This window comes from Ovis aries, chromosome 5 (assembly GCF_016772045.2).
Source record: "Ovis aries strain OAR_USU_Benz2616 breed Rambouillet chromosome 5, ARS-UI_Ramb_v3.0, whole genome shotgun sequence".
Classification (NCBI taxonomy): Eukaryota; Metazoa; Chordata; class Mammalia; order Artiodactyla; family Bovidae; genus Ovis; species Ovis aries.
In genome coordinates this window covers 48,416,719-48,436,786 of record NC_056058.1, presented here as the reverse complement: position 1 = coordinate 48,436,786, position 20,068 = coordinate 48,416,719, and the positions used below count along the sequence as shown (strand labels likewise).

At 44.7% G+C, this 20,068-nt stretch overlaps 1 pseudogene; it reads right to left on the bottom strand.

Moving 5' to 3' along the window:
* On the bottom strand, positions 1-532 carry LOC106991174 (large ribosomal subunit protein uL23-like; annotated as a pseudogene).
* Positions 533-20,068: the final 19,536 nt, after the last annotated feature.

Below are 20,068 nucleotides of genomic sequence, written 5' to 3'. Positions count from 1 at the left end.
CAGTTTAGATGATCCCGATTTTGTTGGCAACATTCAAAGCATCATAGTCAGGAGCCAGTTGAACATATGCCTTCTTCTCTCCATCAGGCCTGATCAGGAGTTGACCTTAGCCACATCAATGTCATAGAACTTCTTCACAGCCTGTGTAATTTGGTGCTTGTCAGCCTTGATATCCACAACGAATACCAGTGTGTTGTAGTCTTCTATTTTCCTCACGGCTGACTCGGTGGTGAGGGGGAATCTGATGATGACATGGCGGTCAAGTTTGTTTCTCCTAGGGGCACTCTTCCGAAGTTATTTGGGCTGCCTCCTGAGCCACAGTGTTTGGCTGATGCCAGGAAGGAGGGTGACATCCAGATCTTCTTTTTTGGTGGATGGGGATGCCTTTGAACACTGCTTTCTTGGCCTTCAAAGCCTTTTCTTTGGCTTTGGCTTTAGCAGGGGCAGGGACTTCCTTCTTCGCCTTTGCCACTGTCTTCGTGAAAAAAGGTTTCTGTATTTCATGCTTTTTAAGAGCTACATATACTTCCATACTTGTATAAACAATTCCCTATTAGAGGATATTTGGATTGCTTTCAAAATATTTAATATTCTAAACAATGCTGCAGGAAATGTCTTTGTCTCTGCTCATCCTAAAGGAAATCAGTCCTGAATATTCATTGGAAGGACTGATGCTGAAGCTGAAACTCCAATACTTTGGCCACCTGATGCAAAGAACTGACTCATTTGAAAAGACCCTGATGCTGGGAAAGATTGAAGGCAGGAGGAGAAGGGGACGACAGAGGATGAGATGGTTGGATGGTATCACCGACTCAGTGGACATGAGTTTGAGTAAACTGCAAGAGTTGGTGATGGACAGGGAGGCCTGGCTTGCTGCAGTCCATGGGGTCACAAAGAGTCGGACACGACTGAGCGGCTGAACTGAACCGAACCAAACTACCCAACTAGCCATTTCCTTAGAATAAATTTCTAGAAGTAAAAGTGTTAGGTTAAATGATGTGAATGTTTTAGATTTTTATATACATGGAGAGATTGTTTTCCAGGAAAATTCTTGCTCTTACTTATTTTCCCACACTTACAATAAAATATTGGTCACTAGCAATCCTTTCCTTTTTTATAAAAAAAGCTTTATTGCCATATAATTTTTATACCATCAAATTCACTCATTTCAAGAGTACAAGTCAATGATTTTTAGTACATTAGTTATAGTTATACAATCATAACTCTATAAGTTATGCAACCATCACTCTATAAGTTATAGTTAGGCAACCATCTCCACAAATTAATTTTAGAATATTTTTATCACCCCATAAAGAAACTTAGTGTCCATTTACTGTCAACCCTTAGTCATACTCCCAGCCCTATATGAACAGTAATCTACTTCTTATCTCTATAGATTTGCCTTTTTTGGACATTTCATGAAAGTGAAATTATATACAATATATGTTCCACCTAGCATGCTTTTAAAGTTCATCCATGTTGTACTGTGTGTCAATATTTTGTTCCTTTTTATTGCTGAATAGTATCCTATTATGAGGATATGCCATATTTTGTTTATGCATTCATCAGTTAATTAACAACTGAAATACTGTTTCCACTTTTTGGCTATTGTAAATAAGGCTGCTATGAATATTCACATGCAAGTCTTTGTGTGGGCCTGTGTTGTCATTTCTCTGGGTAGATACCTAAGAGTAGAATTGATGTGTCATATGAAAATTCCATTGAACGTTTTGGATAACTGACAAACTGTTTTCCAAAAGACCTGCACCATTTTACATTCTCACCAGAAGTGTAAGAAGATTCTGACTTCTCCACATTCTGACCAATGCTTGTCTTTTTTTTAAATAGCCATCCTAGTAGGTATGAAATGGCAGCTCATTTTGGTTTTGATTTGGGACCATATTAATAATCCCAAGACAAAAATATAGGTGATTTTAATCATGTGGGATAAACCCTATGAAAGTGAAAGTCACTCAGTCGTGTCCAACTCTGCAACCCCATGGACTATACAGTCTATAGAATTCTCCAGGCCAGAACACTGGAGTGGATAGTCTTTCCCTTCTCCAGGGAATCTTCCCAACCCCCAGATCAAACCCAGGTCTCCCGGACTACAGTCAGATTTTTTACCAGCTGAGCTACAAGGGAAGCCCAAGAGTACTGGAGTGCGTAGCCTATCTCTCCTCCAGCGGATCTTCCTGACCCAGGAATCGAACCAGGGTCTCCTGCATTGCAGGCAGATTCTTTACCAACTGAGCTATCAGGGAAGCCCTGGGGTAAATCCTATAGCAACAGTAAAAACAACAACAGTCATCATTTTTACTGACCCATGACTCTGAACTTTATTCTCATTTAATCTTCCAAACCACCCTATGAGGCAGATACTACTTTTAAGATGAGTAAACGATTTCCAGATCAGGAAGCCCAAGGCTTTGGTAAAGATAAGCACAGACAGTTGTGTAGCACAAAGGAGGGGTCCTCATTTAGACTGTGGGGTTCAGGAAAGGAGTTTTGGAGGGGACAACCTCTCATTTGAAAACTGAGTTACACATAGGTGGCACCAGGCCTTGGTGAAGAAGGGCTGCCTTTCCAGGCATAGGAAAAGCAGGCACAAGGGCTCGTGAGTTGAGGGAGCTATTGTAGCCGTTTTCTCCCCTGTACCAGCATCCAGTTCCAGAATTCCCAGGACAAGTATCTGTCCCCTGTCAGCTCTACCTGTTTCTCCCCAAGACCCCTTTGTCATCTTGTAGACCAGACCCTGCAACCAAACTACCCTTTGAGAATAAGAGGTTACTCCAAATACTGCCCAGACCCTGGGAATGGATGGCCTGTCACACTCACAGGGTGGCCTGAGTAAGATCAGCATGTTCAGCTGCCAACACCAAAGCCAGACTGGAAGTCATGCATGTGTGTATGTGTGTGGGGTAACCTTGGTAAGCCACACCCTACCCCAGCCCCAGAATCTCCACCTTGAGGTTTACTCCAGGGAATCAAAATTTCCCTTCTAAAATATAAACAACCCTTGCAAAGGGACACTTCAGCCCTTAACTCCTTAGGACAAATTATATGAGTTATTTTATAGAGAATAATGAGAAAGATGGAGAAGGAAATGGCAACCCACTCCAGTACTCTTGCCTGGAGAATCCCATGGAGGGAGGAGCCTAGTAGGCTACAGTCCATGGGGTCACAAAGAGTTGGACACGACTGAGTGACTTCACTTTCACTTTCACTTTCAATGAGAAAGATACCTTCTCTCTTTCAACAAACGTTCATGGAGCAGCTATTTTGTGCTAGCTCCTATGCTATCAACAATGGGCACCAGGATGTAAAGGAGATAAAGTCCCAGCCCTCACAGACCTCACATCCTAATGAAGGAGTGTTTAAAGTTACTGTAACCATGTAACAAATTACCCCAAAATTCAGTGAAGTAATAATTTAATATGCTCATGGATTTCCCAGGTCAGAAATTCAGACAGGGTCCAGAGTGGATGGCTCATCTCTGCTCTGCCATGTCTAGGGCTTCTGCTGGAAGCTCTATGTGCGGCGGTTGGCCCTGGCAGACTGAGTCCCTAACTGGGGCCAGAGGCTGAATATTTGAATGTAAAGGGAAGAAGAGTGCCCTGAGGATGAGACTCTGAAAAGGACTGTGGCGCTATAATAACAGCTCATGTTTCTTTTTAATACTTTGATTTATGTAAGTATTTATTTTTGGCTGTATTGTGTCTTTGTTGCTGTGCAGGCTGCTGTCTAGTTGAGGTAAGCAGGCATCTCATTTCAGGGGCTTCTCTTGTTGCAGAGCACGGGCTCTAGGGCACATACTCCAGTGACAGAGGCACGTGGGCCCAGTAGCTGTGGCTCTCAGCCTCTAGAGCACAGGCTCCATGGTTGTGGTGCAGGTACACAGGATTACTTGCTCTGTGGCATGTGGGATCCTCTCAGACCGGAGATGGAACCCAGGTCTCCTGCATTGACAGGCAAATTCTTTACCACTGAGCCACCAGGGAAACCCCTCAGCTCATGTTTATTAAGTGCTTAGTATGTGCCAAATATAGGGAAGACATGCCATGCAACCCAAGAAACTGGGTGAAAATGGAGCTCCAATAAAAATTTTTTTTTAATTACTCAAATAATTTTTTTAATTATGTGTTTTCTTTTCATAAAGAGAAGCATACTATTTTTTGCTTCAACTTGCTGTTTTACATGTCAATATATCAGGGACATCTTTACATGTTACATTCAGAACTATACTTTTCTCTTTAAAGACTCTAGAATCTTTCATAATAATGATTCTATCATAGGTAATTTAATTAATCCCCTATTGAAGGAGAAAATTAAGGTTAATTTTTCTTGACACGTTTGTAGGATAAATCCTAGATGTCTTATTACTGGATGAAAGGATATGCAAATTTAAATTTTTAGTAGGTATTGTCAGATTATTTCCTAAGGAGGCCATAAGATTTACACTCTCTACCAACAGTATTAGTAAATAAGACCACATGTTTCCCTACACCCAACGACATCCCTCATCACAAATAGGTTAGGTATACCTTTTCATATGCTTTTTGGCCACTTGTATTTTATGCTCGGACACCTGCATGTCTATATCTGTCAAGCTGGTGTCTTCATTTGTAAAAATGGGATTGTAGACAGATGGGAATCCCAAGCATGAAAATTACAAAATCAAGAATGAATGACCCCTCCTACACTGTTGGTGGGAATTACATTGGTACAGCCACTATGGAAAACAGCATGGAGATTCCTTGAAAAACCAAAAAAAAAAAAAAGGAGAGAGTTATCATATGAGTTAGCAATCCTACTCCCAGGCATATATCCAGAAAAGTCAGAAGCTCTAATTTGAAAAGATACACACACCCCAGTGTTCATAGCAGTACTATTTACAATAGCCAAGATGTGGAAGCAACCTGAATGTCCTTCAGCTTGAATGAATGGATAAAGGAGATGTGATGTATATACAATGGAATATTACTTAGCCATAAAAATAATGAAATAATGCCATTTGCAGTGACCTGGCTGGACGAGAGATTATTATACTAAGTAAAGTAAGTCAGACAGAGAAAAGCAAATATCATAGAAATCACTTACATGTGGAATCAAAAAATGATTAAAGTGAACTTATTTATAAAACAGAAATAGAGTCATAGACATAGAAAACAAACTTACGGCTACCAAACGGGACATGCGGAGAGGGATAAATTAGAAATTTGGCATTAACAGGTACACACTACTATGTGTAAAATAGATAAACCACAGGACCTACATTATAGCGCAGGGAACTACATCTTGTACCTATATTGGTAAAGAATCTGAAAAAGAGTAACTGAATCACTTTGAGATATACCTGAAACACTGTAAATATGTTTTCAATACTTCAATTGGAAAAAAGAAAAGAATGGGGCTTTCCTGATGGTCCTGTGGTTAAGAATCTGCCTTGCAATGCAATGGACACGGGTTTGTTCCCTGGTCCAGGAAGATCCCACGTGCTGAGGAGAAACTAAGCCTGTGAGCCTCAATTACTGAGACTGCCTGATGCAACTACTGAAACCTGGGTGCCTAGAGCCTGTGCTACCCAACAAGAGAAGCCACTGCAACGAGAAGCCTGCACCCCACGACGAAGAGTAACTCCACTCACTGAAACTAGAGAAAGCCTGCATGCAGCAATGGAGACCCAGCGTGCATCCAAAAAATAAAATTAAATAAATAAATCTGTAAAAAATAGAAATGAAGGGCAATGCTTGTGCAGTTCCTGCCTTCTTACCTCCTACCCTGCAGATGAGAACCGCGCAAAAGATGGCTCCCTTTTTGAATAAAGCCCCTGGCCCTGAAGGGAGGACACTAGGGACTTCTACTGAGTGGCTTTTGAGCCTTATTTGTAACTCATTGGAAGCCCCCACTGATGGTAGCCAGTGACAAATAGCATCCACGTTCATCTCTAAGAAGATGACACAGCTTTCTGGGAGTTACCAGACACTACAAATCAAACACAAGAATCCCTGAGAGGCCTTGAGGAAGGCTCCAAAAGTGGGCCCACGCAGTCCCTCCTTGAAAGTGTATGTCCAAGAGGCAGAGTTACCCACCGGATGGAGGTTTTGCCCCCACTGCCATTTACTCTGCTGAATAATATTGCACCAGTGGCTCCCCACCTCTGAACACAGTTTCTTCACCTGGGGATAATAATAGCACTGACCCAATGGGATTGCTGCAGAATCTGGTGAATTCATGTGCCAGGCACCAGGCACGTAACTAGGTAGTTATTATTATTCTTACAGGTTTCTGACAGAAGGTTTCTAACCTCTCTGTAAGTAGCTCCAGCTTCCCTGGTAGCTCAGATGGTAAAGAATATGCCGGCAATGCAGGAGACCTGGGTTTGTTCCTTAGGTCAGGAAGATCCTCTGGAGAAGGGAATGACTATCCACTCCAGTATTCTTGCCTGGAGAACCCCATGTACAGAGGAGCCTGGGGGACTACAGTCCATGGGGTCGCAAAGAGTCAGATAGGACCGAGCGACTCACACACACACACAGACACACGCACGCTGGCGTAGCTCTCTTACATTGCTGTCAGTGGGTAAATAAAATCCCTCTGTAGTCTAATCTCATCCCTCCTACTGCCGATTCAGCTCCTTCACTTGAGTTCTGTAGGGAAGATTATTTTTAAGACCCTCTGTAACTTACTCTTTTCCCTCTGGTTCCAGGCACAGTCTGTCAAACACCCTTGGGGAGAGACGGAGGCATGAGAGGCGGTGGTGCTCACAGCAGCACCTCGCATTCTTTCTTTGCCCACACCTGTATCTGGAGATTACATGCTATCTGCTGGCGTGGAGAGAGGAGAACATTCTCACCTGGCCCAGCTTCTGCGTGTGGCTTTCACCTAGTTCCACCTGGATCTTGATTTATTTTTGCCATGCTGTGTGGCATGTGGGGTCTTAGTTCCCCAACCAGGGATCCTAAAATGGGAGCTCAGAGCCTTAACCACCAGACCACCAGGCAAGTCCCCCACCGGGTCTTTAAACTTTGCCTAACAAAGCCCTAGGGGGACTATTGACCCTTCCAGAGAAACAGGGGGTGGGTGATGGGGCTAGGTTTAGGATTGGGCCTCTGCTATTGCTTAATAATCATCATAAAGGCCTTTCTGGCCTTGGAGCTTCCTGAGGGGCTTTCACATTCAAGATGCTCCGGCCTCCTTTGATCCCTCTCCCTCCAGTGGCGGACCAGTAATACATAACAGTGGCCTCTTGTTACTGAGCACAGAGCACAGAAGGGACCGTATCTTTAGCACTTGGTAATAATAATAATAGCTAGCATTGATTGAGTACTTAATAGGTACCAAATCCCTCACAACTATTCTGGGAAGAAGATACTGTTACAGACAAGGGAAAGAAGACAGAAGGTCCTTAAGAGTTCAAAATTATGGCAACCAAAGGGCCAGATTGGCATCTGAAGTCCTGCTGGGATTCTGAAACCAGTATGCCCCACTTCCCTGCAGCCTGCACTTCCAAACCCGTCAGTCCTCTTCCTTCTACAGTGCTTCAGCTTCCCCTGACCTCCTCTTACCAGGAATTTTTTTCCAGGCCCCTCTCTCACCTCCAGGACACCCAGTGGTATTTTCAATACTCTCCATCGCCTATCATTGTCCCTACAATTGCTTAAGACACTTCTGGGGTCACAAAGCGATCCCTCCCAGTCCAGCCACCCCTCCATCCTTCCTGGGGCACGTGCATGCAGGCATATGCTTGCACAGCCCCTGTTCCCCATCTCCAACAAAACAGGCTACAGCCGTTACAGCAGCAGGTTGTAGTGACAGAAACAAATGTTTATAATGTCTTTTATTTAACTTTTCATAGTTTTGGAGAAAATGATAAAACATTATATTAAATATTCCTTGCTGTTGCTTATCTGTGGTTTCTGATTTATTTGCAAATGAGCGTGTATTAATCCTGTAGTAAAGGGAGAAAAGCCCACATTTGGAAAAACTTGGGTAGAGATGGGAGTTAATAGCCTTTGACTGGCTTTATATTTACCTTCTGATGGATTCTTGCCTCCCATGGCCCATAAATTCTAGAGTAAGAAGCCCCAGCAGATTTAAACTTTTGGGTCAAAAGAAAAGCAGTAGCAAGAAAGAACACCCAAGAACTTTGGTAGTCTCTTTTTTGATACTCCTTGGTGTTAGCAGTTGTATCTCTGACGACCTGGAGGAGAGTCAGGGACATGATCTTGGCAGTGCCAATAGAGGGCTGGGAGTCCCCTCTCTTTCTCTGATATGGATAATTGATGCCTTTTAATTCTTATGCAGGTAGAACTCCCAAACAAGAAGCCCAGAAGCCCCCTTCCCAGAAGCTCCCTTCCACAAAATGGGTCCCTTGTTGTTCCTTGGTACACCAAGGGCTGAGATACCTCCTCCAGAGGTTCCAGCCCCTCCCATGTTATCCTCCTGCCATTTCTCCAGCTCTCCTCCTTCACTGTCCTTAGTTCAGGAGGTGAACTCAGATGGTAAAGAATCTGAACTGCAATGCATTTCGATCCTTGGGTGGACAATCCCCTGGAGAAGGGAATGGCTACCCACTCCAGTATTCTTGCCTGGAAAATTCCATGGACAGAGAAACCTGGTGAGCTACAGTCCGTGAAGTCACAAAGAGCTGGACAAGACTGAGGGACTAACACTTCCAGTTTCAGGCATGTTAAAGCTCTGGCGTCATTGTAGGGTATGTGACAGGCAGGCTTTTGAGATGAGTCTCAGATGGCATCTGGGGTTTTCCTGGTGGCTCAGTCAGTAAAGAATCCGCCTGCAATGCAAGAGTCCCAAGTTTAATCCTTGGGTTGGAAAGATCCTCTGGAGAAGGGAATGGCAACCCACTCAAATATTCTTGCCTGGGAAATCCCATGGACAGAGGAGCCTGGTGGGCTACAGTCCATGGGGTCACAAGAGTCGGAGAAGACTTAGTGACTAAACCACCACCATCAGATGGCAAAGAGAGTCTTAGCAGGTAGGAAAAATGGGAAAGGGTGTATAGGCCAAGGCACAGAGGAATCTATGATAAAGCCAAAGGATGGGAAGTGACAGGAAATGAGACTGAAAGCCCCTTACAGGCCAAGCTAAAGGTTTGCATGGGATCCTGGGGGCAGCTGGAAGTCATTGAAGAGTTTGGACTAGTGAGTATACACCAGAAACACAAAGAGAAGTGTTAAATAGCTGACATTTATTGACCACTTGCTTTGTAATGAAAAGAGTTTATTTCATTTAGTCTTACCAACAATTTTATGAACTAGTATTATTTCCATATGATTTTAAGGGAAACTAGAGTATGGGATGGAGAAGGTAATGGCACCCCACTCCAGTACTCTTGCCTGGAAAATCCCATGGATGGAGGAGCCTGGTAGGCTGCAGTCCATGGGGTCACTAGGAGTCGGACACGACTGAGTGATTTAGCAGCAGCGGCAGCAGCAGTGGCAGCAGCAGCAGCAGAGTATGAAAAGATTGTTTCCTCAAGCCATAGCAAGGTGCTGATCCTGGAATCTATTCCTTCAATTGTCATGCTAGCAGACCTGAGAAAGGGCAGGGATCAGTGAAAGAGTCCTGGAGATGACTGGGAGACAGAACGAACCACTGGACTCCATGACTGCCTAGATGTGGGAGTGAGGATGAAAACCTCTCAAGGATGATGCCCCGTTTTGCGCACCTAGGAAACACATGCAAAAGCACACATTCTCTGGGCCAAAGTACAGAGATGAGAGCCAGAGCCAGCCAGTCAGCGGATCCATTCTGATGGGTTGGCCATGTCCACAGAGAAGGCCCAAATCAGCCACACAAGGGGCACTATAGCAGGAGCAAGCAGCCTGCCTTCCCGGTCCTTTCCCAGTGCTAGCCAAGCAGCAGGAGGGGCCGAGGGATGCTTGGAGCAGGGCCATCTAGCAAAGCTCGGGCCCTTGGCAACTAAGCCCCATGAGGGGACTGCACAGAAGCGTGCCAGGTGCCAGGAATGGCAGCTGCTGGGGCGGGTCACCAGAGGGATGGAGGAAGGGTATGGACCCAGCTGTGGGCCAGGCCTCTCTGGTGGTCTCTGTCTTACTATGGATGAGGGATGCACCAGGCTGTGTGATTTCCCCGACTCTGGGGTCCCTGTGGAATTGTACCTTCCCTACCCTTAGGTATCAAGCATTGACAATATGATCTGACCTCTCTGATCCTTCAGATTCCACATTGAATCCCTTTGTTACACAGCTCAGGTCTTTTTGCTTGAAATGCAGCAAAGCCAATCTACTGATACTTGATTTCAGTGAGGGACATTACAGTGTTTCCTGCAGGGCACCAAGCAAGGAGAACCGGGTGGCTAGTACTCAAAAGGTCCAAACTCCCCAGTAGCTTTCAGGCAAGGGTTTTAAAAGGTAACAAGAAGGGGTGAAGGTTACAGGGAGTATAATCAGCTCCTGGACATTTTTCTGAATGGTGGTGAGGTAACAGGTGATGCTTCAGGAATCTCAATCATTAGCCTTCTGGTTCCAATCAGTCTGGAGTCTACATGCTTGTGGGCAGCATGTCATCATCATCCTCCACTGGGTGGGGGTCTGAGTTTCTGCAGAACAACTCACATTTTTGCGTATATCCCTTCGGATTCATTACTCTAGTCATAACTGCTTGAGTCTGCTCTTTGGAACTTAGGGAAGGCCAAACAAGAAATGGGGGCTTGTACCTGGGAAGGCCCCCGCAGGGTCCTGCTCAGTTTCAGTCTTCCCTTTTCTTTGATAGTCCTCAATCCTGAGGGGGACAGGGATGGGACAAGAAAGGGAATAAAGCTTTGGACAGAGAGGTTAATCATAAATTCAGCATGGGAACTGGGTTTTAGGGATTCCTCACACTCCTTGGACTTCCTGTACCAGGTTTTGGCCCCTCACCACCCATTTCCTCACCCTCTGGCCACCTCATTTCCCTTATCTCACAGCTAGCCCATTACCAAGTCCTGGGGTTGCTCCTGTCCGCCACCCTCTTCTCCCAAATTCAGCCACTTCTCTGGCCCCACTGCCTTTTTCTCAATTCAGGCCAACACCTACTCAAGGCTGGAAGGTCACATCAGCCAGCGGTCCTGTCCTCTTTCTACACTGCAGCTGGAGGAGGGATCATTGCAGAGATTCTTGTTGTTCCCTGGATGAAAGGTCTTCAGTGGCCTTCTGATTCCTTTGGTATAAAGACTAACCTCATCAGGCTGACCCACCAGCCTTTCACAGCCTGGTCCCTGCGATCTCCAGCCCGTCTTTCGCAATGTCTCCCTCACATGCTGAGCCATAACCCCACCTACTTCAGAATCACTAGTGGAGCTTGTTAGATGTGAAGATTCTGGATCCCCACCCCCACGTCCACCAAATCAGAATCCCTGACACTGGCAACCATGTCTAATAAGCTTCTCATGATTGAAACCTACTTCTTGCAACTCCTCCAAAAGCTAGGGCTCTTGTAACAAATTCAACAAAGCCTTTTAAAATGGTCCACATCAAAAATAAAAATCTTTAAAAAAAGAAGCTAAGGCTCTCTTTCCTCCTGGGCTGTACACAGGTTCCTCTTGCCCAGTGACTATACCTCCTCCACTTCCTGAGTTTAAAGGTCACCTCCTTCCTGCCCTAGGCTTACTCCTAAAATAACACTTATTAAGTGGAATTTTGCCTGTCTGCTTCTTTGTCTGTCCCCACCCCCAATCCCCAACCAGAATGTAACCTCCTATGGTAAAGTGCCTAGCACAGAGAAGGGACTCAATAAATACTTCCTGAATCCCAAATGAATGAATATCTGGGCATATTCCAAGCTCAAGGATCTGGCATGGTGCAGGAAGAGAGAAGAGCAACCAAGAATAAACTGGCCCTGAAGATGGAGAAGTGGAAGTATCCAGGGGTTAGGAAGTAGGGGTCCTTCCAGTTCCCCTCACGCTGCTACTCAGAGGGGTCTGATTAAGGGCACAACCACCTCCCAAGGATGCCAAGGAGAACCTATATTGGTGGACCAGATTTCTTCTCTGTGGCCTTAAGAACCCACCCTTGCTCTTCTGCTGGGGGTTTTGAGTCCCCCCCTGCCCCTGTGCCACCCAGGGGAGCTGGGGGTGGCATCTTGGCACACCAGCAGTACTTTGTCTCTCTTGGCTTTTTGATCCATCAGAAAAATCTCAAACCCAGTTCAGACAAGTGACTCATTACAGCTTTAAGGGATGAAAGCTGCTAAGCCAGGCTCCGATAGCAGCACGTAGAGAAGATGCTAAGAGAAACCAGTCAGCAGATGCCCTCTAGAGCCAAAAAGAGGTCTTCTCTGTGTCCCGGGGCTTCTCTGGACACAGAATCAAGGTATTCTGCCCTCTGTGCTCAAGGATGTCTTCATCTAGTTGTGGGAAGGACTTGAACTGGGTCTTAATTACAGCAGCAATAACAGCTGTCATTCTTACTGAATGCTTATGTGTGTGCATGCTAAGTTGCTTCAGTCGTGTCCGACTCTGTGCGACCCTATGGACTGCAGTCTGCCAGGCTCCTCTGTCCATGGGATTCTCCAGGCAAGAATACTGGAGTGGTTGCCATGCCCTCCTCCAGGGGATAAACCCAACCAGGTTTGTCCCTAACCCAGGGATCAAACCCACCTGTGTTAAGTCTAACCTGCATTGGCAGGAGAGTTCTTTACTACTAATGCCACCTGGGAAGCCCATTGAATGCTTACCCTGTGCCAAACATTGTTCCAAGCATTTGGCTAGCAGCCTCTCTCACACCTCAAACAATCCCTTTGCAGATTAGGAAACTGAAGCTCAGGGAGGTTAAGCCCATTCATACAGTGGAAGGGATGGATATAAAGCAGAGTGGTTGAGAGGAGGGCTCTTGGTGGGTTGGGAGGTGATGCACACTCATTTCTTCAGTTGAAAGGAAAGGCATGTGCTGGGGATGGGGGCGTGTCATAAGGTAACGGGAAAGCCCTGCTTGCCAGGCTAAGGTGCTTGTTGTAATTGCTCCTCTAGGCTCCATACCAACTGTTCCTTTCCTCTGTTTCTATGTTAGGTGGTCAAATGCTATGATTTGACCTAAGGAACTGGACCTGGGAGTCCTGGCCCTACTACATTCTGGCTGTGGGACCTTAAGCAGGTTCCTGCCCTCTCTGTGCCTCATTGTCCTTGCCCTGAAAGGAGCTTTATTCGGGAAGTTCCAAATCAGCCCATGGGTCTCTATTCACAGCTTCATAGGACAATTAAACTTAGATGCAGGAGCAACTTTTATTAATAATTAACTTTAGCCTTTTCCCAAAATAGACCCTTCCCCTACCTCATATGTTCCCCTAGGACACAGGACAGGCACAGAGGAGGGAGGCAAAAGAGAGAGCAGAGACCGTTTTGTCTGTACTTCTCTGGGTGGATGAATTGTCTGGCCCCCTCCTGTAGTCCAGGTTGGTCCACCTGCTTAGATCACCAGATCAGAGAGAGACAATATCTCTTCTTCCTCTTTACTGCCTGTGTTCATTCATCCATCCATTCCTCAAAAGCCAGGCCTCCTCCAGTCCAAGCACTGTATAGGACAGCTATGAAGCAGATGGACAGGACAGGTAGATGATGGGGTTGCTTTTGTCTTAGTCCAGCTGGCCACCAGGTGTCACCAGTGCCAGCCACACAGCCTCCCTCAGGCCTGAGAAGGAAAGTGGGGCTGGGATGGGGAAGTGTGAACCAATGAAAACACCCAGCTCTGCTCAGCCAGCCTGGATCAGAAGCAAGTTCCTCAAGTGCAAAAATAATCCACTTCCTTGCCCCTCCCCCACCAGAAAGACACCCTCATGATTTCCCCAGCAGCCCAGCTTGCTTGGGATATTGGGAACTCATAACCTCTGCTCAGTCTGGAATTCTCTCTACAGCCCATCCCTCACAGCGAGCCCACCAGACTTCTTGTAAACCCTTTTGGTGACCACTGGTTACCACTTTGCAGGTGAGACAGGCTGGAATCTGGGACCCTTTACTGCAGTTCCTACACCTGGACAAACTTCTCCTTGAGCAACAGAATATCAAGAAACTATAAGGGACTGAAAATAACTGTGTGCACCTGCAGCTGGGGCAAATTGTGAACAAGATACAAAAAGACCAAAATCCAACTGCCACTTCTGGGGTTCAGGGAGCAAAAGCGGGGTACTGTGAATGATCCCTGCACATGGAGCCACCCAGGGGGTGGGCAGACCACTTAAGCCAGTGGGCCCCAACCTTTTTGGCACCAGGGATCAGTTTTGTGGAAGACAACATTTCCAGGACCGGAGATGGGGGATGCCTTTGGAATGATTCAAGCACATTACATTTATTGTGTAGTTTATTTCTATTATTATTCTATCAGCTCCACCTCAGATCATCAGGCATTAGATCTTGGAGGTTGGGGACCCTCAACCTAAGCCATCCCTCTGGCCTGACCCACAAATTTGCCCATACCTTCACTTTATTTAAGGGACCAGCTGCCTCCCCACCTCCCTACTACCTCACCTTCCCCTTCCTCATTCCCTCTTACCCCCTCATTCCCATCCACTACCACCCCCCACACCCTCCCCCACCCCAACCGAGGGGAGCAAGCAAGACAATCTATTACTTGTTTTCACTCCCTCCTGCTGTAGCATCGGTCCCAGTAAAGCTTTGTCTGCATTTTTCCTCTGGCCTCTTATCAATTTCTATCAATTAAAGATTCTAAGAACCGGGGTCAGTAACACAGGCAGCCTTTATTATTAGAAGATCCTTCCTGACTTAGAACCAAAACTTGACAATCACTTTGTCCTTGTTTTGCCTTCTATAGGCCAGAAGAAGAGAGCTCTTTGGCTGCATACAGCACTTCAGGCATTTGAAGAGATTTCTCAGGTCTCCTGAGTTTATTTGTTCATTATTAATGTCTATATACAGAGAATTTGCTGTGTGACAGACCTCAGGGCCACAGCAGAGAACAAGCCAAATTGAGACCTGTCCTCCCACAGCTTGTTGTCTGTCCAAGAAACCAACAACCAAACCAGCAGAAATGATAAATCTTGCACAAGGCTAGATAGAGGATATTTGGTCTGACATGGAACAGGAGGTAAGGCTCTCACCCAGTCTGGTGGCTGGGAAGACTTCCTGAGATCTCCCTGTGGTCAGGCAAAGGGTGAGCAACTTCAGTGCCATTCTGTATCAGACTTTTTCTATTGGCTGTGCTGGGTCTTCATTGCAGCACACAGTTGCTGTACATGAGGTTTCTCTAGTTGCAGCGAGCAGGGGCTGCTCTCTAGCTGTTGCTCAGTAGTTACCGTATGTGGGCTCTAGAGCACAAGCTTTTGACACAGCTGCTGACTGTCCCCAGAGCGAGTGATCCAAGAAAGAGAACAAGGAAGAAGTAAACAATGCCTGTTATGATCTAGTTAATCCTGTACTTAGGAGGGGAATTACGCTTTACCTTTTGAAGGCAAGAATATGAAAGAATTTATGAATTTTTTTTAAACCTCCAGATACCCCAAATTCTCTTCCCAAATAACTACTACAAACATTTTGTCGTATTTACGACCAGAATGTTTCTCACACAAATATATACATCAGCCTTAAAAAGCAAAAATGGGTGTCATAATGTTCATTCTGGGGTTAATTCCTATCTTATGTAATGTTTGAACAGGTAATAACTCACACTATAAAAATTTAAAGGTATAAAAGCATATGCAGTTAAAAGTGACTCTCCCTCTCTTACTTGCTCTCAGCCACTTTGCTCCCCTCCCTGAAGTTTGCCTTCGCCTGATTCTGGCATATCACAGACACACACATGTGCTGTGCTTTGCGCTTAGTTGCTCAGTCATGTCCGACTCTTTGGGACCCCGTGGACTCATCAGGAGTATTGATGAGGCTCATCAGGCTACTCCGTCCATGGAGATTCTCCAGGCGAGAATACCAGAGTGGGTTGCCATGCCCTTCTCCAGGGGATCTTCCCAACCCAGGGATTGAAACCAGGGTCTCCTGCACTGCAGGCAGATTCTTCACTGTCTGAGCCACCACGGAAGATCAGATACATACATATCTATCCTTTTGTTTCCACACTCACTGCTCTGCAACTTACTCTTTGATCTCATTCTACAGTACTCAAATATTTCCATATCAGTACATAGGGAACTGCCTCATTTTTAAGAGTTGCAGAGTATTTCATTGAATGGAAGCAACCAAATTTATTTAATATAGACTATTTTGTAACTAGTTCTGTGACTTTATTTTTTTTTTATTTTTAAATTTTATTTTAGTTTTTTATTTTTTAAATTTTAAAATCTTTAATTCTTACATGCGTTCCCAAACATGAACTCCCCTCCCACCTCCCTCCCCATAACATCTCTCTGGGTCATCCCCATGCACCAGCCCCAAGCATGCTGTATCCTGCGTCAGACATAGACTGGCGATTCAATTCTTACATGATAGTATACATGTTAGAATGCCATTCTCCCAAATCATCCCACCCTCTCCCTCTTCCTCTGAGTCCAAAAGTCCATTATACACATCTGTGTCTTTTTTCCTGTCTTGCATACAGGGTCGTCATTGCCATCTTCCTAAATTCCATATATATGTGTTAGTATACTGTATTGGTGTTTTTCTTTCTGGCTTACTTCACTCTGTATAATCGGCTCCAGTTTCATCTATCTCATCAGAACTGATTCAAATGAATTCTTTTTAACAGCTGAGTAATACTCCATTGTGTATATGTACCACAGCTTTCTTACCCATTCATCTGCTGATGGACATCTAGGTTGTTTCCATGTCCTGGCTATTATAAACAGTGCTGCGATGAACATTGGGGTACATGTGTCTCTTTCCATTCTGGTTTCCTTGGTGTGTATGCCCAGCAGTGGGATTGCTGGGTCATAAGGTAGTTCTATTTGCAATTTTTAAGGAATCTCCACACTGTTCTCCATAGTGGCTGTACTAGTTTGCATTCCCACCAACAGTGTAGGAGGGTTCCCTTTTCTCCACACCCTCTCCAGCATTTATTGCTTGCAGATTTTTGGATCGCAGACATTCTGACTGGTGTGAAGTGGTGACTTTAAAATGACTATGAATGTCTTTTAGTGTCAGTAATTCTACTGCAACTTTATAATTTGTTGTGGCTGCTGACCATGTACTGTCATCATTTTAACTGATCCCCTGGTGTTGAAAATTTGAGTTGTTTCCTATTTTCTTGTGGTGGCTTGCAAAACAAACAGCATACATCTAGTGAGCCTTTTGGTAATATCCATCAGAAGCCTGAAAAATAGGCATAATCTTTGATCCATCGGTCCCACTTCTAAGAATCTCTCCTAATAATTAGAAAAGTACACAAAGATACACCTTCCTATGCTTGCTGCAAAGTTGCTTATTGCAGAGAAATATTTGAAAGAACAATTATACCAAAGAAGTTCTCACACTGTTGTGAAAGTTCTAGGGCACACAACAGATTACCCAACCTGGAGATCCAGCAAAGGGACTGAGAGCCCCCAGGGAATTTGACTTTGAAGGCCAGTGGGATTTGATTACAGAACTTCCAAAGGACTCAGTGAACAGACTCTTGGAGGGAACAGACAAAACCTTGTGCCCACCAGGACCCAGGAGAAAGGAGCAGTGACCCCACAAGAGACTGAACCAGACTTGCCTGTGAGTGTTTAGGAGTCTCTGGCAGAGGTGTGGGTTGACAGTGGCTTGCCATGGGGTCAGGGGTACTGAATACAACAGTCCTGGCATAAGTCCTTTTAAAGAAGGTCACCATTACTGCCTTTACCCTACCATAGTTTGGCCTAACGCCAAACTATAGGATCAGCCCCACCCATTAACAGAAAATTGGATTAAAGATTTATTGAGCATGGCCCCACCCATCAGAGCAAGACTCAGATGCCCCCACAGCCAGTCCCTCCCATCCGGAAACATTCACAAGCTTATCCTTATCCATAAGAGGGCAGACAGAATGGAAACCACAATTACAGGAAACTACCCAAACTGATCACTTGGATCATAGCCTCGTCTAACTCACCAAAACTATACTGTGTAGGGCCACCCAAGACAGACAGGTCATGGTGCAGAGTTCTGACAAAACATGGTCCACTGAAAAAGGGAATGACAAACCACTTCAGTTTTCTAGCCTTGATGGTTGGATGGCATGACTGACTAAATGGACATGAGTTTGAGCAAGCTCCAGAAGTGGGTAATAGACAGGGAAGCCTGGCATGCTGTAGTCCATGGGGTCACAAAGAGTCAGACATGACTGAGTAACTGAACTGACTGACTGATTCTTGCCTTGAGAACCCTATGAACAGTATGAAAAGGCAAAAAGATATACTGAAAGATGAACTCTCCAGGTTGGTAGGTACCCTATAATATACTACTGGAGAAGAGTGGAAAATAGCTCCAGAAAGAATGAAGAGGCTGAGCCAAAACAAAAACAATGTCCAGTTGTGGATGTGACTAGTGATGAAAGTAAAGTCCAAAACTGTAAAGAACAATATTGCATAGGAACCTGGAATGTTAGGGCCATGAATCAAGGCAAATTGGAAGTGGTCAAACAGGAGAAGGCAAGAGTGAACATTGACATTTTAGGAATCAGTGAACTAAAATGGAATGGAATGGGTGAATTTAATTCAGATGACCATTATATCTACTACTATGGGCAAAAAAAAATCCCTTAGAAAAACTAGAGTAGCCATGATAGTCAACAACAGAGTCTGAAATGCAGTACCTGGGAGAAATCTCAAAAATGACAGAATGATTTCTATTTGTTTCCAAGGCAAACCATTCAATACCACAGTAATCCAAATCTATGCCCCAATGACAATTGCTGAAGAAGCTGGCAGTTCTATGAAGACCTACAAGACCTTCTAGAACTAGCACCAAAAAAGGTGTCCTTTTCATCATAGGTGAGTAGAATGCAAAAGTAGGAAGTCAAGAGATACCTGGAGTAACAGGCAAGTTTGGCCTTGGAGTACAAAATGAAACAGGTCAAAGACTAACACAGTTTTGCCAAGAGAACACACTGGTCATAGCAAACACCCTTTTCCAAATGCACAAGAGAAGACTCTACACATGGACATCACCAGATGGTCGATACCAAAATCACACTGATTATTTTCTTTGCAGCCGAAGATGGAGAAGCTCTATATGGTCAGCAAACAAGACTGGAAGCTGACTGGCTCACATCATGAACTCCTTATTGCAAAATTCAGACTTCGATTGAAGAAAGTAGGGAAAACCACTAGATCATTCAGGTATGACCTCAATCAAATTCCTTACGATTATACAGTGGAAATGACAAATATATTCAAGGGGTTAGATCTGATAGACAGAATGCTTAAAGAACTAGAGACGGAGGTTCATAACATTGTACAGGAAGTGGTGATCAAAACCATTCCCAAGTAGAAGAAATACAAAAAGGCAAAATGGTTATCTGAGGAGGCCCTACAAATAGCTGAGAAAAGAAGAGAAACTAAAGGCAAAGGGGAAAAGGAAAGATATATCCATCTGAATGCAGAGTTCCAAAGAATTTCAAGGAGGGATAAGAAAGCTTTCCTCAGTGATCAATGCAAAGAAATAGAGGAAAATAATAGAATGGGAAAGACTAGAGATCTCTTCAAGAAAATTAGAGATATCAAGGGAACATTTCATGCAAAGATGGGCACAACAAAGGACAGAAATGATATGGACCTAACAGAAGCAAAAGATATTAAGAAGAGGTGGCAAGAATACACAGAAGAACTGTACAAAAAAGATCTTCATGACCCAGATAATCACGATGGTGTGATCACTCACCTAGAGCCAGACATCCTGGAATGTGAAGTCAAGTGGGCCTTAGGAAGCATCACTATGAACAAAGCTAGTGAAGGTGATGGAATTCCAGCTGAGTTATTTCAAATCCTGAAAGATGATGCTGTGAAAGTGCTGCACTCAATATGCCAGCAAACTTAGAAAACTCAGCAGTGGCCCCACGACTGGAAAAGGTCAGTTTTCATTCCAGTCCCAAAGGAAGGCAATGCCAAAGAATGTTCAAACTACCACACAATTGTACTCATCTCATATGCTAGTAAAGTAATGCTCAAAATTCTCCAAGCAAGGCTTCAA